The sequence below is a fragment of the Rhipicephalus microplus genome, chromosome 1 (genome assembly GCF_043290135.1).
Source record: "Rhipicephalus microplus isolate Deutch F79 chromosome 1, USDA_Rmic, whole genome shotgun sequence".
NCBI classification, from domain to species: domain Eukaryota; kingdom Metazoa; phylum Arthropoda; class Arachnida; order Ixodida; family Ixodidae; genus Rhipicephalus; species Rhipicephalus microplus.
This window is the reverse complement of record NC_134700.1, coordinates 231,847,058-231,872,596: the sequence shown is the minus strand read 5'-3', so window position 1 is coordinate 231,872,596 and position 25,539 is coordinate 231,847,058.

The window sequence follows — 25,539 nt, the reverse complement described above, 5'->3', positions numbered from 1 at the left end:
ATTGTTCTTACATTAGTATGACACACGAAAATAAGTGGTGTTTTTATTGAAGTTCCTGTCGTAGTGAATTATTTAACAGGCGAGGTGAAATTCCACAGTTCACACAAACGACTCAGAAAAACAGGACGCGGTATAGGTCAGCAAACTGATTCATTAGTCGACTCGTTCAGACTGACTCATATCGAGGCTTAAGGCTGATAAAATGCGGTTGAGGAAAACTTGAGTGAGTCTAAGCTCGATTAAGCCCTGTTGATGAACGTTTTAGTGTGTCTGAGTCCGACTGCATTCGGTTGAGGACAGTTTCAGTGAGTCTGTGTCAGAGGCAGCACTAAGGGCAAAATATATTTCTGGAGTCTACGGGAGTCCCATTTTTTATTGCCTTTTTTTTGACAATATATATAGGCAGATAGGACTGACACAGGGCTGATGAACTGCGTGTCCTGTAATGCAAGGTCACTTAGGCTTAGAGAACTGCTTTAATTGTCAACTGATTTCCTCGGAGTGCTACCTAATGTTATTAACTATAAACTTCCTCACTATTTAGATACCGTGGTCATCCAATGCAAACTATTATGTTACAGCTCATTCAGCACAGCTCATCACGAACAGACTCCTAAAAGGGTTGGTAAAGTGCAACAACGAATCGCTTGTGGCATACTATTACATAGCACCAGCATTCACTATTTAGTTCTACTGTTGAAGTTCGTTAGTAATAGATTTCATAATATTAGACTTCAATAAGCTGTATCCAACACGATGTACGTTCCTATATACGAAATCCATTCTATTATGACAATTTATTTTGTATTTGATAGACTTCTCTCCTTCCCATTTTTTTTTCCTCGAACCCGATTTCAACCCTCCCTACCTCAGCACCCTACTTCGACATCGTCGCGAAAACACGTTGCTCGCCGTTTTGATTGTTCCCTAATGAGAACATTTCCTAAGCTGCACAAGGCGCTTTGTTCCTTAGCACGTCATTTATCACCAATTAGAATACGCAGTGCGCGAACGAGTCTGGCCCATGAATAGAGCCATAACTCACGCATTCTTTCTCATTCACCGTTGTTCGAGCCGATGACCCCTGCAGGTCAGGCCGGTGGGTGCCCGAAGCCGCAAAAGGGTGACCCCTCGCGGCCCCATCCTGTTTTCAGCAGCTGGCTTTTCTAAAAGGACTGGACAGAATGCTGACCGGAAACCACTGCCGTCACGGTCGCGGTTTACCGCAGCGCAACAGTTTGCTTCCGGTTTCGCTTGAATGTCTCGTCTCGGGTACCAGCCTATGAAACGGAAGCGACCTGCGAACTTCCGTATATATTGGATTGCTACCGGCAGTTTCTGCACTTTCTTTCGCATACACCGCCAAAGCGTTGCAATGCTCTTGCTCCAATCACATTACCATATTTTAGGGGCGAAGCTCCTTAGGGTTGGGGTCTGTTCATCCTCCGATGGTGTATGTAGCCACCAGTGGCACATACGTGGTCTTAGAATGAAAGAGTGGTCTTAGAATGTCCGTTGGATGGTGGCACGTGTACATGATGAATACATAATGAAAAGATGTCAGATGGCTGTACTTGGAGTGTTCACTAGATAGACGGACGGACGGACGGACATGCAAATGGATGGGCTGACGGACTCGCATACACATAGAGGGGCGGACGCACGGACCACGGACAGACAGAGCTACGTAGAGCCGCACGAACTGACACACGGACGGACGGACGAACGGAAGAACGGACGTACGGAGGGACGCACGGAAGAACGGATGCACCGACGGTCACAGGGATGGATGGACGCACGGACGGACGCATGGACGGACGGAAGCAATAACGAAAGAGCGGACGAAAGCATGGACGTACTGACGAATGCTTCGCCCCATCAACCATCATTCACTCCGCGGATATGCTGCGATTTTTTTCTCAACTACCAACATCGATTGTCTTCTCGGACAACCAGCAAATGATCGAACGAGCGTCCTTGATTTGAGAGTGATGGTTCGCGCAGCCCAAAATTCAGTTGGTTTTAGAGGGGGGAGGGGGCATAATACCTCACGCAAGTGTATGTGTAAGACACTAAGACCAATTACTTTCCCCACTGCCAGTTGAAAACTGGTCTGTCGCGGGACAAATATATTGCTTCTGGCCCCTCTGTAGTATACCTGTTTCTGGCTATAGCACGGCAGCTCACTTGTTTTTTTTGTTTTTTTTTTGCAGTGCAGGGTAGCAAACTGGATGTGCCAGTTTCTAGTTAACCTCCCTGTCTTACCTTCATCTTATTTCATCTCACTCTTTCTGAGAGAACGAATGAATAGGACAGAGTGGGGAAAATCAGGGATGTTAACCAGCAAAGAAAAACTGGTATGCTGCCCTTCACTGGGGAAAAGATTGGGGTGCTTGCAAGTTAAAGGTTCAGAAAACGATGCAGAGGGGAGCACACACTTACAGTCACACTCATCACAGTCACAATATCACTACTGGTCTATCTTCGCTGGCGCAAGCCTGTTGTCTTCAAGAACTTTAGCCATGCCTTCGTCGGCCTAATCCGCAGACCTATCTAAATTGGTTGATCCTGTCTCTGGTCTGTTGTCAAGGTGGACTATATCGACTACGAGAGATTGTCTTGGAAGTCTGTGCAACTCCTCGTTACGACACTTTTCGTAGAGAGGGTTATCAGCCACGTGCACGCGCAAGGAATACCTGATAATCAAAAAGGCAAAAAAAACTGTTCATTAACAATACAATGCTAACAATGTAGCAACGCCTGTAGTACTTTTTTCGCGTTCTTCACCCAAGTAGAGGTATTTTGCTCATCGTTTTTCGCTGTACTTTACAAACTTTCACATGTATTTTCTCTGCCCTCATTCTTACCTTGCATCTGTGGATGACAACTTCTGAGGTCCTAAAGTTTCCCTGCCATTACCCCAAGTTCACCATCTTCACTTAAAAAAAAAAAAGGTGAAAAAGAAAATGTGCACTGCTTGTTTTGCGCCGTGCCCGGATGCGCCTGAACTCGGGGTTGAGTTGCGCCTGCTTCATTTTTCAAGATGGTGATATGTCAGGGCCACTAAACAACGACCGAAAGTTTCCCCACACAAGCTTGCTCTGCTCACTGAGTTTTCGCAACATCAAGGGTTGCACGGCCAAGATACACAGCGCGTTGTCGTGGCACGCGCTACGGGGCCGGCTAACGGTTTTTTTCAACGGCTAACTCGTTTTAAGTAATGGAAGGGAAAAAAATACGTTTAAGATTGACGGCTCCTAATTACTCCGGACCTTTTCTTCCTATTCTGTCAAGCAAAGTCTTTCTTCCCTAATCAATAAAACTCGCGCCGTTGTGGGATGACGTTGGTGACCGCAGTATGCCTAGCAGCATCAAAAAGAAATTAATTTCATCTTATCGTGACATGCGGTTAAGCCGAAAACAAACAAACAAACAAACAAACAAACAGACAAACAAACAAAAAGTACTTGGGGACGCTTCAACTTCGCTTTCGCGAGTACGACGCAATCACGTAGCCGGATGTCATCCGATTCGCTCGCCAGGCATCGATTTTCATTGGACATCACAACCATGCTGCTGGGAAATTCGTCGGCGCGTAACATTGTCAGCTCGAAATTCTGCTACAGAACGCACGTCTGCTGCAAGTGCCATTGCGCAGTGCCCACAACGTCATAACCCATCATATTGCAATCAGCAAAGTGCATCCCTTAAGCAATGCAGGCTGCTTCGCGTATTGCTGATGTTATTCCTGAAGGCGATTATTAATTATTCCTAAGCGCTTTGCAATGGGCGGACCTCTGAAACACCCACTGTTTGCGCAATTCACATGGTGAAACGCGTTGTGCGATTCCACACTTGTGCCAGCAATATTGCATATGTTTTAACGAGGAGTCTGTATAGCGTTTTTCTCTTTAACAGCGCGGCTCTTTAGCAAACCTTTGCTTGTCAGACGAAGCAAAAAAAAAAACTATCACCGTCATTAACGGGTATCCGCCACAAAAGTTTGGGTAAATTCCACATCTCACCACTGGTCCACTAAAAATTGAATATGCAAGAGACTAAATGGCTGCGAAGCTGATAGATTGATATGATTGATATGTGGGGTTTAACGTCCCAAAACCACCATATGATTATGAGAGACGCCGTAGTGGAGGGCTGCGGAAATTTCGACCACCTGGGGTTTTTTAACGTGCACCCAAATCTGAGCACAAAATGGCTGCGAAGCGACGGCTGTCAGCCGAAGACCCGGAGTACGTACAACGAGAGAACACTACAGGTTAAGGGAAGGGCAGCGGCGGCTGCGAAAAGACCCCAAAGCGACGGGGGGCCTACGCGAACGATATGACGTGCCCGCATAGATAAATGAGAGGTGCGAACCCTTTGTTTCCCCACGAATTTCTGTCTGTTGTGTGGACAAGCTTCAAGGTCGTGTCTGTAACTCTCTGTGGTTTAACTCAAACATCTCTGCGCTGAGAATCAACGTAGAAATGAGATGTCATCAGCTAACTAAAAAAAGTGCCGCCATATCCACGAAGTGAATGATGATGAGTGGGCGAAGCTCTGGAGGAAAACCTGGTAAACCATGAAACTTCCGTACATTTTGCCTACTCGATTTTATTACAATGCTCCCCCTAGCGTACGTCGCCGCACTAAATCGAACGATTGCCTTCCACCAATGACACGTGCCATATGTGACATCATTCCTATTTTATAACATCTCGCATCTTTCATCATCAACTACAAGTATACCGCCGTCTAGTTTATAACATCTTGCATCTTTTCATCATCAGCTACAAGTCCCGCCATCTAGTGAGCACTGAAAGAACTAAACGAGAGGTAGCTACATGCAGGAGACGGAGCCGCCATCTAGTGAACACTGCAAGAACTAAACGAGAAGAGGCGACATACAGGAGACGGTACCGCCATCTAGTGGACACTGCAAGAACTAAACGAGAGGTGGCTACATACAGGCTACAGGGGACGCACAGCCCACGCCCTAAGGAGCTTCGCCCCTAAAAGCCCTGCACCAACATAGAAGGACCATAAAAAAACCTGCATTGCCTCCCTGAGGCCTAGAAACAACCTAGCAGCAACCAGATTAGTATTTAAAATCGTCCAGTTTCGCTGTCTCTAGACTTTGAAACTGTCCGCTTGCCATGAACCACTTTATACAAATTGAAGGTCGTATACGCACAAGTATTAAGGATCACGCATTTCTCCCCATGTACGCCTAATGCTTGGCAGGTGGCACGTGCATGACACATGGCATCGCAGTGGATCCACAGCCCGAGATGCCTGACGGTGCTGCGACCTCGTTATAGGGATGGCTTTATGCCTATTTATTTTTCTTTTTTTATCCCCTATTTGTTACACCTAAACTCCGGAACTCCACGTAAAATATCGCAGTGATACGACATGAACAAAGGCATGCAGTATAGGCAAAGTCTTTTCTTTTTTGTATTCTGTCAGCCAGTACATTCCGTCCGGGTTGATCTCCCTTGCCTATAATCTCCTGTGCTTTCCCTCACCGAAACAGAAGTGCTTCAAGGAAAGTTGCTAAACGAGTCTTCCGTATGTAGTCCTACGTGACACTGGTCGGGCTGTGGAATTCTCTGCAGAAAGTTATCACTATATCACCTATGCTAGAAGTGCAACACATTGTAGAAATGAGGATGCACAAGACCACTGCATGCACCGTCGGAAACTGCGCGTTCGGCACACGTCTGTGTCTGGCCTATATTTTGGCTATCGCGGTGCCGTATTGCGCCGGTTTCAGATCTGATTTGCCACGTCATCAGAACAGGCGCCATTACGATAAAGTGAAACGTCAGCCAAAACGGATGGGTGCCATTCCTCATACTGTATTTTATCTTCTTACATCGCCCGCACTGGGAGGAGAAATGTACACGCAGCAAGAAAATAGTGAAAAACCTCGTAAATAATCCCTCAGTGAGAAAATAATTTACAAGAAAAAACATATGATCTAATACACGAGAGTAGTTCTGATTTGTGACGGTGACTCCTCAATTACGTGATGACTAGGCGGATATATACATTTCTGTAACTCAAATATTCCTCCAGTTTCCCCTGTTCCCATGCCACTCTCTTTCTCTCCATCTGCCACTTAGTTCCTGTGGTTGTGACTTCTTTTCTGAAGGGGATCCTATACCTATGCCCTGTATGGTAGCTCTAGGCTGCCTGCCGGTGTTTCACCATCGTGTTGTGTTTCAGCGCTAACAACCTCGCCACGCAGCAAATACTCCGCGCGGCTCTTCCATCGTCGACGTTGTTCTGCCTCTTCGTCTCTGCTGCTCCATCTCGCAGTCTCATTTGAAGGACCATGTCATGGGGAGCGTTGCAGTCTGCGTACACCCCCCCCCCCCCTCCTCCTTCATTGCTCGTTTCTCTTTCATCCTCGGATCGGACAAGGCCATCGACGATGCCACGCGTTCACAGTGAATGCGATGTTCGTTGCGCCCAAATGTGCTTCACCAAAGCAACCGCGCTACTGAAGAACTGCTTCCAAATGGACATTGCAACCTGATACCTGCCACCAGCCGAGGCTACGGTGCGCGGTTCTGGTAACATCGAAAAGCTTTCCCGGCCCGTGCGGGGAAGCGGCCCCGAAGGAAGCACGTGGGGGCCCTGGACGCCGCAATGGTGTTATATGTGCCTCGTGGAAAAACGACTGTTTATGGTCGACCGAAGCAAGAGCCACAACGGTGGATGGCCCTCGCGTTTTCTGCCGCTGTCCAGATATGCATTATACTCGCTTTTCTCGCGGCTTGGCATATATACCACGCTCGTTTATTGAGAGGTTTGCTCGTGTTCGACGTGGGAACGCCGTTCGGGCATGGCGTACGAGCATAATGGCGCGGTTCGAAACGTGATACGCACTGACTCTCCAGCTGCCTCACGCGTTGTACGTGCGAGGTGCGCCTATACTGCGTGCTGCTATGAAAGCTTAGAGGGGGGGACCCACGTCCATCTCTCGAGCGGACCGTTACTCTGTATTATCGATATCACGCAGCGCGAGAAAACCTGCACAAAGCAGCCGTTACGAAGGGTGCAGCGTTGCCGGGTGTGACGTCATTGAGAATGGAGATCTGTGAACAATGTCAGTGAGTTTTGCCAGGCCTCCTGCTTACTACTGGAATCCCCGGAGTCACTTACAATCTTTGTGCCAGTCACCGGACATGTGGAAAACCGCGAGCCGCCCGATGTTAGCTCTATCGCATTAGTGCGCACTGTTCAGCGTCCGTTATTGCGTATGATCCTCCTGGGTGGCCGAGTTCACGGCAGAAGAGCCTACGCCATACATATGGGAGGTGTAACAAATGGAGGAATGGATGAGAGACTGTTGGACGATGTTCCTGTATTAGATAAATGTTCTTGCATTAGAACTGTAACATGACAATGGTAGCATGTAAAAACCGGCGTAGCCCGTTTATGCGCAGAGCAAGCTTGGATTAAAACATATGTATAGCATGCATCTTGTCCATGCTCAGCTGTTGCTTGACTGCACACTCAATGTGTCACCTTGGGGTCAATTTGTTCTTGAATGAAAGAAATGTTGCAATACTTTGTAACTTTTGCAGGAGTGAGTGGCTCAGTACACGGCTCTGCGCTTGCTCCGAGTCCAGGAATACGTTTATTACTGCATTTAGCCACGTATTAGGCAGCAGCGTGTTACGGAAGCAGCAACTGAGGCAGCAACGTGTTAATTTATTCGACTGTCGCTAAAAGATTCACTAAAAATATCCAAGTTTATGTATGCCTTGAAAACGGTAAATCACCCGCCTTCATTTTTTTTATTGTGTTTATTAAAGTACTTGGGCAATAAAGACAAAATCAAGCGAACAAAAGTACAATCAAACCGCGAAAGTAAGCGTTCAAGCGTTACTCATACACACTAAATGGCTAACACAGCGCGAGTTCCTCACATGGAGAGTTCTTCACATCGTGTTATACAAACAAAAAAGAGGTGAGGTCAAACAGTTCTCTAAAACGGAGTACCAGTCCGGTCTAAAGTCTAGCTCGTCGTAAATGTTTTTTAGGTGGATAGCCATTTGAATGAAGTGTGCGCTTGAAGAGGTGGTGGGCTCTGCATTGCGGTCTTGCATTCGTGTATTCCACAAGCTGTGCAAACCCATGAGGAAAAACATATCAGATGGTACTTCATCAAGCGTTGCTGGTAGAAAATAACGTATTGTGTGAGAATTAATGACGACACGTTTTTTCCAGTGCTCGCTGAAGGACATCCCAAAATAGTATGGCATCTTTGCAGCTAACAAAGCAATGTTCAATCGTTTCCGGCACATCACATAGACGGCAGGTAACAGACGGAATGAAAATGCCTTTTCTTTCTAACCATGTGTTTACCGCCAATGTTTCAGAGTGGAGTTTAAAGAAGAATGTTTTTGAGTTCGGTGGAATGTACATTTTGCGCACTCGCTTCAACACATCGTGACCTGGAAGATTGGAGTACAGTGAACGGTACAATGGAGGTGGGAAGAGTGTACTCAGTAGGTCCTTATACAGCACCTTGCGCGATACTGTGTACAGGTATTCTACAGAAAAGCGAGCTTTAAGGAACTGAACTGTGAAGTAAACTTCCTGCATGAATCTCCACAAGCATGGGCGTTCGGAGAAGTTGGATGAAACAATTAAATCTGATAAGGAATCAACAAGTGTAACCTGCAAGAAGGAACGGATTACAGGATGGGAATTGTCTCGAAAAAAAGAAGAATCGGGACACCATTTGCCATAGATAAAAATGTTTTAGTCCTAACCCACCCTCACTAACTGGCTTGAATATATTATCACGACGCATGGGCTCAAAAGTCGAAGACCATATGAAAGTAGCGAAAATCCGATGAAAGCGCTGTATATAGAATCTTGCGCAATGAATAAGTTGCAGTACATAGTAAAGCTTTGTCGCTAAGAAAGTATTGCAAGCTTCAGCTCTCCCAAATATCGAAAGTCGATAGGGAACAAATGTCTGGGCCTGTCGTTCAAGCTTAGGGACGCGTTCCTTCCAGTAATGCGCACTGAATCTATATGCATGCAATGGTACACCGAGGTAAGTTAGAGGAGTTCTTGTCCAATTAATCCCTGCAAAGTGGTTCGGTGTGCTACCCCACAAGCCAAACCACAGTCCTAAACTTTTAGAGTCATTTATCAGGATCACCCGCCTTCATTACTCTATGCCAAGTACCGTTCGCACACTTGAAGAAAGTCACCATGGCAGATTGATTTAAGCACTGAAACAGCGATTATTGGTTTGATCCTAAGTACGATCATTCGAATATATTTCCGGTTTTTAACTGCGACATTTAGCGTGAAAACAACAGTATCTCAAATAAAAGATGTACCAACAATCAGGATTGGTTAATTTCTTAGCACATATAATCTGTTTGAAGTAATATAAAAATGTAGGGAGTTTTAGAATACCGTTTGCAAGCGCTGCGGGCGTAGCGGTCGCCATAAGAGCTTTAGAATAGCGTTTGCCCTGCTGTGATCCGCAACGCACGATCGCAGCGACATTGTAGCCTCGAAACCAGCGCTTGCGGGCCACATGCGGGCCGCCATCACCGCCCGTAGCCTCGAAACCAGCGCTCGCGGGCCACTTGCGGGCCGCCATCACCACACGCAATTTCGGATATTTTGCGTGTGGTCCGCGAACGCCGACTCGCGTTACGACGCATGCGCAGTGGCAGCGACCACACCACAAGGGCTCGCGGTGCGCTATTCTAAAGCTCCCTTATATTAGGAGAAGACGATACAAAACAGACAATAGCGTATCAAGCGTGGATCATTTGTCGCCCAACGTCTTCGCATATAATTCTCGCAATGCGTCACTTCATGAGTGCGCAGCATGGGGCGGCTTCGCATTCGGATTGCTCTCTTCGGTACACGGTGGATCGACCACGCATTTCAATGCTGAGCAAGCCAACATCAAGCTTTTTTTTAGTGTATAGAGCAGCAAGATTGTGCTATCAAAGTCGTGCACGCTCATAGAACACATGGGCACAATCTTGCCATCAAGCAACGAACACGTGCACATTTATTAAAGAGCTTCTACAACGGCGAACTCACTAGCCGCATCTTCGAAATAACCAAAGTCCAACTTGATAAAAATAAAACACAGAAATAACATAACACAGTCACAACATCATAACACATACAGTTACCACGAATGCGGTGTCACCGATGTCCGACTGATCACGGGAGTCCGGGACCTCTAGCCACGGAATCGTGCCCATGGACGTCCCTCCCAATCCTTCTGTTGCCGACCAAACTAGAACCAAGCTATAGCCTCAAAAAAGTGCATCTCCCCATGCGCCCGAATAACCTTACTCACACCAGGCGACACTGCTGGCGCCACCGCGCGAGCACAGCGCCATCTTTCAGTCGGTGGTGTTTAAACTGACTACAACTAATCCGCAGAATTAGCGCGTGTCATGCGTGTCACGCGTGTCAGCGAAAATGACTTTACAGCTGAGAGCATCCACAGAAAGTACTATGCCAGTCGCAAATACGACTGCTGTATATATAGCTTCTCTATTATGCCAATGTGCAGGTTGAGCTAATTAGTCTAAAATGAAATATAATTAACTGAATCAATACATCAATGCTCGGCTACCCCATCCTGTCGATACAGGTAGACAGGAGCGCGCAGTACCCTGTACAATACTGCTTACCACAGCTTGTCGTTCCTGTTCATTGGTGAAAAAAAAGCGATATAGCCCCCTTTCCCACCCCCTCCTGTTATTTTTCTGTCGCGCTGCCTGAGTTACGCAGACTATATTGGCATGCCTGCGATAATCTCGAAACCTTGCTGCTTTGCGCCAGTGTTTCGAGCTCATTACGTCGATGCCTGTGTAGCACATAATTTTAGTCCCAAGCGTCTCTCTCTCTCTCTCTCTCTCTCTCACACACACACACACACACACACACACACACACACACACACACACACACACACACACACACACACACACACACACACACACACACACACACACACACACACACACACACACACACACACACACACACACACACACACACACACACACACACACTGCCTGCCACTCAATGCTACCGCCCCCGGCCGCTTTCTTGGTTCTATTTTAGATTATCGATTTAGACGCCTGTAGAAAGTTTCAGCAGTTTCAGTGCGAGCCGCCCATCGTGAGTTACAGAAAGCCATGGTCACTTTTCTGCAACCTTCGCAAACATGTTTAGCGAAGCGTTATAGTAAAACGTGTCGTTATGTGGGTGTTTTCTTCTATAGAACCTTTGACCGCACAAGAAATGCTTGGCGCCCACGATAGCATGCATGCATCAGTTTCTTGGCAGCATGTCAGTGAGCCTACGCATTCGGCGCATGCCCGGGGAAAGTCATGATCAATGTTTGCGCTTCGAAACATGCGGATGTCATTTGATGCGGCCGTTTTTTTTTGTAGTATTGGGCACACGTTTCTATAAATATACATCGAGAAACAGTCAGCTACATAGCATGCGCGTGGAGTCACGCATATGATTAACTCCCGCTCATACGGGCGATCGTATCCAGAAATCGGAGTCGCCGCGTTGCCTTGCGTATAGCTATCGATCAAACTTGCCAGAAAACAGGGAAGTTGAGACACCGCGAGCATTTGTGAATATGCGAAAAAGAGTGAAAGTGCTGGCGTAATAGGGATTTCTTATTACGAAGTTGGTGGCAAAATATGGACATACATAAAGAGTATATAGATTAGGAGGCAACAACACAAAAGCACAGGCTTTTTTTTTTTTTTGAAAACTGAACAAACGGTTTAACTATATGGACACACCTAGCAGTAAGAAAAAATCGCATCATATCCACGAGGTGAGTGATGACGAGTGGGGCGAAGCTCTCCGCAGCCCGTCCTCGTGGTAATATGAGTGCGCGTGCGAAAGACCAACGAAGGAAACGTCAGTGGCAAACGTCGGTGCCTCGTCCAGCGATGTCTGCAAGCTCAATAAATCGTTCAGAAGTACGAGGCCAGACCACCCGAAATTGACGGACGGACGGACGGATGGACAGAAGGGCGAACGAACGAATGCACGGAAGCATAGACGGACTGACGGAAGCTTCGCCCCACTCATTATCATTCACTCCATGGATATGCTGTGACACCGTTCTTGTGGCCCCGCCACGGTGGTCTAGGGGCTCGGCTGCTGACCCGCAGGTCGCGGGATCAAATCCAGGCTGTGGCGGCTGCATTTCCGATGGAGGCGGAAATGTTGCAGGCCCGTGTGCTCAGATTTGGGTGCACGTTAAAGAACCCCAGGTGGTGGAAATTTCCGGAGCCCTCCACTATGGCGTCTCTCATAATCATATGGTGGTTTTGGGACGTTAAACCCCACGAATCAATCAATCAACGCCGTTCTTATGGACATGCGATGCAATGCAACTGGCTTCTACGACGACACGGGACGTACGACCCGTAACCTAAAGAGCTTTGCCCCTTAAAAAAGTTAGAAAGTGGCCACACGTTAGTGCTCTTCCGTTACATACTTCGAAATCATGTTTTCGCAGGTACACTTGCGAGCAAATAGAATTCAGATGTAGCCGTAATACCCATTAAAACAAATAATGCTACCACAACATCTTACATTTTAAGTTTATAGGCATAGATTGTGCGTGTAGACCGTCACGACGAACGTGGATATCACCGCGCGACAATACCACGAGCTGTAGACGTCGTTGGGGCTTTGATTTAAAGCAACGGTTGAGGATTGGCGTCCAGAAAAGCCCGATAGGGTCATGAGACACGCCGTAATGGCGCGCTCCAGAAATTACGACCACCTGGGATTTTTTAACGTGCACCTACATAGAAGCGCACTCGCATTTAGCAATTCGCATGCACCAAAATGCGGACAACGCGGCCACAGGATTCGATCCCGTGACCTTTAGCAGTGAAGGATCATAACCACCATAAGAACAACAGCAGGTGGGGCTATCTATGACTTGTATTCGAATTTTAACTCGCATTCTCAAATCGTAAAAGGTATAGTTTCTAAAACTGCCGAAATTTTATTTGGTGCACCCTCACACAACTTCGAGAGCCCTTGTGCGCTATAGATCCAGTTTCTTAAGCTCGCAAGCCGTTGGCACCACAGTGCCAGTCGGAACACTTCACACTAAGCGAAAAAGTTTGCCCGGAGCTGCTGCCCCGATTCTGGCTATCATAAAACACGTCGGTTTGCTGCTCCGCGGCGGCTCTTGTGTACAGCGACCACAGCGACGCACTGAGAGGTCCAGCAGCCGCGATTCAGGCAGGGACAGGCCACGGCGTTGTCAGCGGTATATGAATGACCACCGCGCGCCGCAGTCTCGAATGCCCGTTCTTTTTCGCACCTTCATAAAATGCACAGCGCGGCGTATAAGTACATTCCGTGGCACGCACGGGCATGCAAGGGACAGCCGAACTAGCAAGCACTCCACCTCGAAGGCGGCCGGCCCGGCTGTTTCGAGCGAGACAGGTGCATTCATCTGTGGCATGCTGTGCATAGCAGCGCACACTGGTGGTCGCAATACACTATGCACGAACAGAAAATACGAATGGAAGAAAGTACAAGAATGATAAGAACAAAAAAAAAAAGAGCAGCAGGAGAGAGGCCATGCAAATGCGAATAGAAAAAGGGAAGGCGTACGCGATCACGCGATGCACGCGCGCACGTGAGTACGCCTGGGTGTTTTAATCAACTGTCGCACTAAGGGGTCCCGCCGCCTGCTCTTCCTTCTTGGCTGCTTCTGATGCTGCTGTTTGTCGTGCGCGGGATGAGTGCTCCTGCTGACCACAGAGGGCGCTTCGGCGATGGGAGGAGCCTGCAGGAGGTCGCGACCCACGCGACCTTTCGTACTGACCCCGCGACACGGTACCACCGGCGCACCGTGGCAGCGCACGCTGTCCTGCGAGCAGAGAGTTAGTACATCGTTGGCAAGTCGACCCACACGTGTACACGCGCCTCGCCCTGGCAACGCCGAAGGCAGCTGCCACGGACGGCAGGTACATCGCGGCAAGTCGCTTCCTCCTTCTCAAAGAGGGCTGCTAAAGCGCGTTGCCTTTACGCTCAGGTTGCCTTTAATGGTTATTTCTTCGGCGTAAGCAGTTGCCTCTCACACGGGCTTGTGGTGTTCGTTTGCAACTGATTCGCTTAAGCCTAGATGAAGTGTTTGTTTATATGTGCTTCATTTACGCGTTGCAGATATATGCTTTTTTCAGAGCTCCGGAGAGCCGCTTTATCATCTCTCCAAGATTGAGGCTGCCGCGCGCCAGAGTTGTTTCTTGGGAGGTCGGCAAAAACATCAGCGCCAGCGCCACTTCTGGAGGGGAGAAGAATTCATTCATTATGCCTCGCTTTATTTTATCCGCGGCACTCCTCGCTGCTACGCGGGTAAGGGCAAGGAGCACGAGAGGAGAGATATCAAACAACGCTTCTCTCATATAACTTGATAGTTGTGGTTAGCTGTGGTCTAGCTTACGGAGATTATGCACAACGCGTGTTCTGGACCAGAGAAGGCACACGTTATCAGCGGTGGTCTGCGGGAAGCCACATCTCTGCATCTGATCGTTTTTCAGAGACTGGGTTGCTGCTGAGATTATTACAAGCAGCGAAGTAACGGCTGGATGTTGGGGCGCTTTTCGAAAGTTTATGCAGCAGGTGTAATTTGCACTTATCTCGGACGCTAATAGAAACTCGTGGTCAACGAAGTGTCTTGCCGTACAGATGTCGGATGAAGCCATTCGGAACAGCTCAACTAACGATAAGCAAACTTAAAAGGTCATGAAACGTAGGGCGAAACGTATGTGCAGCTGCTCTTTACGTTGGGAGCTGTAGGTATTCCCTCTAATACTTGACCCACTCATAAAAGGAGTGTGTGTGTGTGTGTGTGTGTGTGTGTGTGTGTGTGTGTGTGTGTGTGTGTGTGTGTGTGTGTGTGTGTGTGTGTGTGTGTGTGTGTGTGTGTGTTTCGTTAGCATTCAAGCTTCTCGAAAAACTCTTGCGGGCATCGTCTATATAGCGCATTTTACTGCGGACACATTAACTCCTCGCTTCAACCTCATTTCATTCCGAGCGAATATGCCTTGCAAACTCATTGACGACTGATTGCTCGTCCTATGCTGCAATATGAAGGTACTATAATTTTTCCAAAACGCAATTCACAAATTTCGGAAAGTAATTGAGCATGTATTATAATTTATGCGTGACTAACATCCGCCAGTTTCCAGAAGCTAAAGGATAGCTTTAATTCTACGCGCCAAAATTGATTGCCTGGGACTGTATTTTCTAAAAAAGCAGAGAAAGCGCCATATAGACTTCTTCTGGCTTCTCTATCTGGTACAGTATAATTGCACTTTAAACCAACGGCCCACTGATCATGGTTGTTATAAAAAATGTTTGACAGAGAGAATATTTCACAGCAGGTCATAACTTTTGCCTTACTTGACTAACCTACGAGTATAATGTAAGAAAGGTTACAATCGTGCCTTACGAATACTTCGTTCTGCCTTGCTATAGAGTACGCTACCTTTCAGAGTCATCACTATCAACAAATCACGTGACGTCAGCATCCTATTTTAATCAATATCAATGACTTCGGAGAGAAAGCATGGGGCGCATCATTCACCCACGCATTATATAATATAAAATGAGATAATTACACAAAAAGACCACGCTAAAAAAATAAACAAACTACACTGTACGACGCCGACACGCCCTTGTTTCATCCAGAACGAGATTGGAGCAATACAGCTTAAGATAAATATTGGTCCCGTATCTGCACGGTAACCTTCAAATGTCATCTAAAGACGATTGTCTTTCGTGTGGAGAGAGTAAACAAAACATTTACCGTATTTGATGTTCTGTGCGAGAAAATCGGTGAATTGTATCCTGGAGGCGCTGCGTTAGAGTGTCTCGAGCGTGCAGCGGAGGCGAACGAGCGCATCAGGTCACGTCACACGTGAGGCATGAGCGCCATCTGACAGTTTTCTTTGAAAACGAAGCGTGTGGCCCTGAGACGGGTGTGCGCGCACGTCCCGGAGGTGATAAGGTGTAGAACGCAAGGCGACGGGTAGGTGCCACCACCGTCTCGTCTTTGCAAAGCGTTGGAAACACGCGCCTTTTCGTGCAAGCGTTGCATGGTCAGCGCAGCGTGATAAGCGCTACGTTCCTTAAAATTACTTATGTATGTTTTTTTCTAGTAAAAGACACACATGCAGAATATGTACGTGTTGTTACGGTGCCCCAGACATGCGCAATAATGGCTTTTTAAATGACAATTGCACAAGTATGAACGCGGAACCTTGAGCAACATTGGTGGGCGCTGCGGATGGGGTCGGCCGTTTCCAGTACCCGGTGCTGTTAAGAGTGGACAAACAAACAACTGTACAGACAGACAGACAGACAGACAGACAGACAGACAGACAGACAGACAGACAGACAGACAGACAGACAGACCAAGATTTCTGCGTGGAAGGTCCCCAAGAAAGACTATCGTCTTTAATATCACGAAAGGTAGGAATATTCAAGAGTTGGCAAACAAACAACTGTACAGACAGACAGACAGACAGACAGACAGACAGACAGACAGACAGACAGACAGACAGACAGACAGACAGACAGACAGACAGACAGACAGACAGACAGACCAAGATTTCTGCGTGGAAGGTCCCCAAGAAAGACTATCGTCTTTAATATCACGAAAGGTAGGAACATTATTACTATTATCACTACAGCCGAGTTGAGTGCAATCAAAGAAGACCACGTAAAACTACACAGGGCATCCTCGCTATAATTGCGGTTTCAATAGCGGTCATAGATATCGAGGCGACGTGGCAGCTATTCATTCTGCACCACCCGAAGCGAGCGGGGTCTAGCCCTCAATACTCAACAGTTTACAACAGATTAGTAGTCCATTAGATAGCAATCCCTTTTTCGCAAGCTCACGAAGCCAATCGTTCATTCGTTCCCTGCGCGCGGAATGTTATGGTCCTAACAATCAACCCATCGTTCCTAACGTGACAGAGGGAGAACAAGCGCATATATTTTACTTAACCGGCATTTGGGAAGCCGGAGTACCTCATGTAGTGAAGGGTTTAAGCGTGAAAGGAAGGCGCACATGATGAATCGGAGCGGCCGTACGTTGAAAGATGTGCTCGTTTGAGAGCAAGAACGCAATAAGAGAAACAGATTGAATGAAAAAGAAAGAAAAGAGGGCAGGACATGGCTCTCCGGAGAAAATTGGCGGAGTAATTTCCTACCTCGCCTCAAGGGTACACAGGTTTTACTCAGCGGCGGAAAGGGTTGTGTAATAGTTAGTCGTAATCACCGACAACAATCTCAACTAACAGCCCGGAAACGCGTTCATTCTTTTTTTTTTTCACCCGATGAGACACAATACTATGATCTCCCGTTCCGCACTGCAAAGTCCTGTGGCAATCTTGATTGCAGCATCGAGTTCCACCCTCTTGCGTGTGAAACGGACATTACTTCTCGAGTTTCTGCCGGAAGTTCGAGAACTGTAGTGTTGCGCTTACGCCGCAGAGCGCGTTTATATGTACTCGTAAAGAACAACAAGGCGCCTTCATACCAGTCGCCTTACTTTCTGGCCCGTTGCTTGGCGTTTACTTTTCTTGAAGGTGGCCGTCGAAACGCGGATGCGTGAAAATGTGGAGCTTGGTTAAATGTTCCATCCATCGCATAAGTAAACGCTGCTGTTATGGATACGTGAACCCATTTAGCGAAACACTTAGTAGGTGATGTGCTCCTCACAGCAAAGGAGTATCCTCCATCGCTAACACAAAACGTTCAATTAAAGGGGGAAAACTGATTGCTGGAGTTTAGTTTGCGGGCCCGCCGCGTTCTAAATTTAGTGATCCTTTATGTCTGCGGGTCGCTTTTTCCAGACACAACGCGTCTACTTGGCTTGATGACAAAAACTCACAGACGCCTTGATACTTTTCACCTAAGACGACTTGAACGCGAAAGCCGTCTTTCATTTTTCTTGGTCTATGTACGGACGCTCCCGTGCGTCTTTCCGAAAGCTCGCTGCTCCTAACTTAGTTTTGCACGGCTTCCATGATCGGAGGCGCTGCAGGTTTTCGACACCTCATTCAGTTTAGCACAGCCTCCGAGATCGGTGCGCCTTGGATCAAGCAATGGTGTCACGCGATGACGCCATCGTGATAACGTCACGCTACGAGACTTGATTATAGCGCCACAAGGATGTCACAAACATTTTCAGTCTGTGACATCATGATGACAACATCACGCGAAGATGATTTTTTGCAACACTCGTGCTGCTGCCGACGCCTTAGAGGCCCACGGTAATTTATCGCATTTGATGAAGCACCTAAGGCTTTATCCTTAAAAACAACCGGATCAGCGTTGTATAGAGCATCGATCGCATATCGCCAATTAATTGCCTCCTGCAGCATTCCCTTGCGCGAAGTTACGCTCTACAAGTTGCCACGACTGTGGTATATTCAGCCCTACAATCTCACGCTTCACGCGTCTCTGAAAATTTCTCGAACAGCTCACGCAAGCTAGCTTTCTTGCAATACGAGCATTGATATTGGTTTGTGCGATTGTGCACTACGGAGAAGCCTACTTGCGGGAATTGAACGGTCCATCGACGGTGAAAATTTTGCGCAAGGTAAAACGTCGCAGCATTTTCATTATGACAGCTTCTGAGTTAGCCCTTGCATTAAAATATTGACTTAATTATCCACATTTTTTTTACAAGGACCATTGTTGGCTAACTGCTTCACTATTTTTTTCGGCTGCCCAAGTGCGGCTGCGGTAAGCCTTCAAATGTGAAAGGCAAAGTCAATGGCTGCACATAAATAGCCGCTGGTACTTTCGACTCCTATCAATACAGATTATTTGACTACTTCTTGATTATACGCTGTATGTCTGTAAAATTCAATAGCGGCAGTTCGTCAGATTACAGGGAGCAGTGAATGCAATGTTCCGTAATGCACGGAATGTTATAGTGTACCGTTATTACGCAGATAGTTTAAACATGATGCAGATAAAAAAGAAGGCAAGAAACGAGACTTTAAGGTGATAGAGTACGACTACTGCAACAGGCCGCTTATCGCTGGCCTACAAAAAGCAACATCTGTGATATCCGCTCAAGTGCAATAGCAGACAATTTTCACTCAAAAAAGCTACACTACACTGACAGCTCGCACACCGCTCATGAAAAGCAAGTATCGGGCGCACGCCGCTAAAGCACTGAGAGGTGCGCATACATGATGTTGTGGAAAAAAAATTGAACGCTAAAGACGTCTTCGTTTTTTAAAAGGCCGCAACGACGGAGCATTTCCACACTGTTACAAAATCATAAATAGATATTGTCACATGACATGCACCCGAAACTACTGATGACTCATAGAAAAACATGTATTATTTCAGTTTTTACGTAACAACACCACCATATCATTATCAGACACGTTGTAATGGTGGGCTCCAGAAATATCGATCATCTGGTTTATTTTAAGGTGTAGCACTGACATCTCATAGGACACTGGGTAGTGTTTTGATTGATTGATATGTGGGCTTTAACGTCGCAAAACCACCACATGATTATGAGAGACACCGTAGTGGAGAACTCCGCAAATTTCGACCACCTGGGGTTCTTTAACGTGCGCCCAAATCTGAGCACAAATGTTGTAGGCCCGTGCACGGCCCTACAACATTTCCGCCTCCATCGGAAATGCAGCCGCCACAGCCGGGATTTGAGCCCGTGACCTGCGGGTCAGCAGCCGAGTACCTTAGCCACTAGACCACCGCAGCGGGGCACCGGTTAGTGTTTTGTGCCGCCGAAATGCGACCACTGCGAACCCACAGTCTTCGCAGCTGAGCGCCGCAACTACTGCCACGGCGGACGGTGAAGCATGGGGCAGTTGTATGTATACATGTAATATCACTCTTATCAATTTTGAAGGCAAAGAAAGTCTCTTTTCAGTATATTCGATATATTGTATGCCTTTGATAACGGCAGTTTCAATCGCGGCAGAAGGTAAAACAAGTAAAACTAACGTAACGCGGTGGGAGCGACGTTCTGCGACACACAGCCTCGCCAGTAGTGCGCACGTGTCCTTTACTAACTTTTCAATTGATGTGGATGTTTCCTTGAGTCGGACTGTGGCCGACGTAACCTCTGGTACAAAGGTTACAGTGCTTGGCTGCCGACCCGAAAGTCCTGGGTCCAAACACGGCCGCGGCGGTCGCATTTCCGTGCAAGCGGAGTGCTCGACGCAGATGTATTTGGATACAGGAGCACGTTTAAGAATGCCATTAGAACTAGGTTTACGGAGCCCTCCGCCGTGGTGTGCCCTATGGTCATTTCGTGGTTTTCTCGCGTAGAACCACTGGTACTATTGCCTCCTTCTTAGAATGAATGTCTACTCTTAAGCAATCTTAAGTACTTTGTTCACATTTGATACCGCGCTGCAACACCGTAGTCTTCTGTCTTGCGCTCCCTAGACAATACGCATATCATTGCTAGCTTGGGTATAACACTCCTACAACGACCACTCGTACAAATTCTTAAGCGTATTAAGCGCATCTAAAAAAATGCATGGTTACATTATAGTATTGGAAACAACATGGCTTCACCAGCGTATACGCATGGAAGCACCGAATGAACCGTTCATCAGATTTAAGACGGCAAAATTGCAATTTTGAAATGTAACTGACCTGTGCGACGCAAGAAAGAAGAGCCGTGGCCCGTGGGCGCCTCATTCCGATCCGTCGCAGCCTTCGCGCACACCGACAAGCTACTGTGCGGTGTTATCTTTTACCGCTCGCACCATCGGTGATATCGCCCACCCAGCAGAGGCGTGCGCATGCGCACATAGGTCCAAAAGTTGGATGCGCGGTGACGGCGCTGAATTGCCGGAACATGGAAGGAGGGGTCGTATACTAGATGTCTCGCGGTTCTGTGCGGTCGCCGTGGATGCAGTCGAAGAAATTGTTACGAAAGTAAAATCCACCACCAACGCTCGGGTCCTGCGGGCGTTCCCAAATGACCGGCAATGCACGAAATAATTTCCCGCAGTTTGACGATGCAGCGGAGTGTTCCCAGCGGGATAAGGAGACAAGGAGCAGTGCTTCAAGAGGTAAGATAGCGATTATCCTCATAATAGTTACACGTACTACGTAGCCACTTGGCGCAGGTATAGAGTTCGTGTGCAAGCAGTGTGCGTGCGCAGAATGAAGTGGTCATGTGCTGGCCTCACAATTGTAGTACTTGAGATTAGATTTATTTGCGTGCGCTTCTTACGCACATGAACGGGGGTTGCGCCAGATCGTGACTTCGCGATAGATATTAGACACTTTTAGTTGGGCGCACGTAACGAGCTTACGTACGCGGTACGGTACGTTGTGTATGCTGCATGCGAAGCGCTCAAAGACACTTTCAGTCCACCGTATTGACCGTACTGAGACACGTTTGGTTCAACTAGACGTATGTTATTACAAATAAAACAGCTCTAGGGTGTTTTTAGCACACTCGTGTGGTAGCGGCCGTCATAATGGCCGCTAGCATCCAAGCCAATGCGAATCATTTTGGATCCATGGTTTACGTCGGTTTGTTCTGGATGCCTAAGTGGATCGCTGGTTCGTACTTCTGATAGCAGTGCAACATCGTCCCTCAAAGTAAAATATACTCGATTCGGGCCGCCTTTGTTGCTCTCTGCGTTCGACGCCATCGCTGTCATTTTGCTATCTGGTTCCCGTTTCAATCGAGATATCGCGAGAACGTCACGCCACATACGTGAGTATACGTACCTCATCACGTATACTCACGTGGCGTTTTTTTTTTCGGCGTACGCACGCATTCATGGAATAGGCTCGTTACTTACGCCCAACTAAATGTGTCTATTGTTACGTGAACCCTCTTGGCGCGCACGTGCAGTTAAAATCACTTGAGGTGGCATGCATGTAAGGTAAGACTGTTCACATATGCCTACGTGAAGTCTCTACGTACGCCTAAATAAAACTATCTATATCTTGGTACTCGAGCTTACGTACTCCACACGTAGCGCCCGTGACAGTGTTGCGAATACGTACGAGCTTCGCATATTAGCGCGTGCTCACAACTTCTACTCATGTATAATAAGCAAAACATGGTGTTTTACACACGCAATGACGTTGCGTACGCTACCTGGGGTTAAGCACTAAAGCTCGCAATTCCACCAGTCTGTTATGTTGGCCATTCCTCACGCTGCAAAGAGGCGGCTGGACTGTCGGAAGAACAGTTTTATACGCGATAACTTATAGGCGTACCGATAATGTTACGGGTGTATTACGTAGTATGGTTCCATATATTGTTTAATAAGCATTCCCTGCGGCTTGGGGTTTCGTCCCTTTAGCAACTCCAACCATAGCTACAGGGTAATAACTATCGTACGCGTGCGGCTACCGAACGACAGGGTGACGCTGCAGTTTTTGGGGCTTGAAAGTGCTTGAATGATACGTGTTATTTTGGGGCGTGTATACCACATGGTTCGGCTGCCGGATGTGCTTAGCGCAACTAAACTTGTACATACTACACTCGTTGAATTCACGGGTGCCCTCACTGTATTGAGTGTTTTTTAAGTGTGAAACATTTCTTAGCGAACCAAAGCTTTTTGAGCATATCTATCTATCTATCTATCTATCTATCTATCTATCTATCTATCTATCTATCTATCTATCTATCTATCTATCTATCTATCTATCTATCTATCTATCTATCTATCTATCTATCTATCTATCTATCTATCTATCTATCTATCTATCTATCTATCTATCTATCTATCTATCTATCTATCTATCTATCTATCTATCTATCTATCTATCTATCTGTCTGTCTGTCTGTCTGTCTGTCTGTCTGTCTGTCTGTCTGTCTGTCTGTCTGTCTATCTATCTATCTATCTATCTATCTATCTATCTATCTATCTATCTATCTATCTATCTATCTATCTATCTATCTACGAGAACGAGATTAGTATGGAAGGGCAAGAAGGTTTGACGAATAAGACTCACTGCTCACGACACGGATAATGTGATAATTCATCCGCCTACGTCGTCAAACCTTTTCAGCCAGACGTGTGGCACATACCTGCAAGCGTGTATGCGGCACAGGTATGCGAGTAAATGTGCCACAGGGGTGTGACGGTTTGTGGAAGATTTTCCGCAGTGGTGCACGGGTGCCGCCATGTTTGATCACGTGACCGTAACTGGCGTCGAAAATAGGCACACGTCTCGAAAATAGGCAGGCGCAGTGATGTCTGGATAACGCATCGGCGTCAAATGCAGTATGTCGCATTTCGCGCCAATTGCTGTCGGACCGCGCTGACGGACGCTGGTCGCGCCTGGCGTCAGACTATAGAGTGCTCGCGTTTTGCTAACGTAGCGTCGCTGTGCCCGGCGTGCGCGCACGTCAACATTACGTTGGAGTACATTGGGCTCATCATGATGCACTCGAGGCCGTTTCGCTAGCTCCAAATATACCCAATTTGGTGTTACGTGACGTCAATGAATGCCGAAGGTATATGACTGGTGCAAACATTATATTCATGAGACGCATGTCATCTAAGAACATGACAACATACCACGCTCATAGCATGCTCGCGGCTGTTTTGCTAGCCCCACATATACTAAATAAAGCATCACGAGACTTGAATAGATGAAGAAGGTAAATGGCAAATCCAAAAATGTTAATCATGACACCGAAGCCGCGTACGACATAAATTACCTCCACCTCGTAATGGTGTGATGATTTGAAAGTGACATATCAATCTTCCTCATTCGTGCTTCGCATATCGTAAATTCCCACTGTACGTGGGATCTGCCAGTTTTTTATTATTAATATTATTTATTTTGCAAGCTGTCCTAGAAGCTTGAAAAAAAAATGGCCCATGTGAGACTTTCTTTATCGCAAATAATGTAATGGAGGTTTCCAAAGATGCTTTTCAACGTTACGAATTCAATTTTTTGGCTAAAGTCAATAGTTGGAAATTTAGTTAAATCATCCTTATTAACAAATTAACTAATAAGAAAACAAGCATTGTAGGAAGTGCGAAACGTGGCTTTCAGCAATGTGCAACTGATGTCACTCGCCGCCTCTAATATTGTATTTTATAACCCATGGCTAAGGATAGCTAGGACATCCGGTATACACTTACTACGGGGAGAGTATACTCATGTAGGATATCTTAATATTCACCTATGGGATGATACAGCATTCACTAACGTGGCTTTCATGTTTTGTAATCCACGAACTGATTGTGGCATCTTTTTGCTCCCCATCATTCATCATTCAAGGGAGTACATAATTTCAAAGAATGCGTGTGTTCTCATATAAAGGAAATGACAGTGACATCATAGTGACCCCAGAGGTCTCTTTCGCATCATCCGGGAGCTTCTTTTCATACGTCTATCATTTTGATTTATGCGCCTACCTTTGCCATTTATCACCGCTTCTTTCATCGCTCTCTAGCAAGAAGGAAGAACCCATCAAATGACTCGCAGAAAATTAGTAGGCTTTTCCTTTACTTGCTCTTCACCGTGATTGGCCCAGTGCTGTTCGCAAATGGCTTTACGTAATGGCTCGCTACACGAATGGTAGGGCAAAAGTGTGTCATCGAGCAAGCACGGCTTCTCGTTGTTCTTTGACCTCAAATTACTGGCTTTGGTTCTGAGTTGAATAAAATTTGCTTCGTGCCTGCACATTCAAAGGTCTTTGTCCAGTGACATCGAGACGATGAAGGAGGCATCGCGAGGTCGGGTCAGATACAAAACAATTGAAGGTGTGGTGAGCAGCAACTACTGCCCGTCCGAACGGCACGAAAACTTCATTTGCGATGCCAAATCTCCCATAATAACACGAGTGACGAGAAATAGAAGCCCCCTTTTTTGAGTGGTGAAGACCGATTCACCGTTAAGACCCATTTATTCGTTTTACCGCTGGTTAAAACAATAGAACGAAGACCATATAACCAGATAGGTGGGTTTACGCTAATGACCGTATGTATTGTCTAGGTGCGTCCATGTTTGTGTAAATCGTTCTTTATATTATTGATTCGGTCTCTTTTCAGGCAAGTTACAAACAGCGGTAACAAATGGTTAACCTTCGCAATGGCGTTATTTGTGACCTTATCAGGTCAGACTCGGTTCTCCAAGAGACGTAATAATTCTTCGGTCTGAAATTAGGTGCAGTTAAATGAAATCGAGTGGTACGCAAGAAGCACTCGACGTAAGCATACGCGGGGTGAATAAACCGTTCTGCTAGCAATCATGACATAACATCGGAGACGTAGTTCTTCAGTTAGAATGAGATAAGAAAAGAGAAGGACCAATATAAGACAGTATGGTTGACACGTACTGATGTCGTGGGAAAAGAAGTTCAACAAATGACGACGTGGTAACTGTTTAGTGTATACGCTATAGCCCCCCCCCCCCCCTCAAAGGCCCTAAATTACAAAGTGACCTCCGTATTGAGTCAACTTC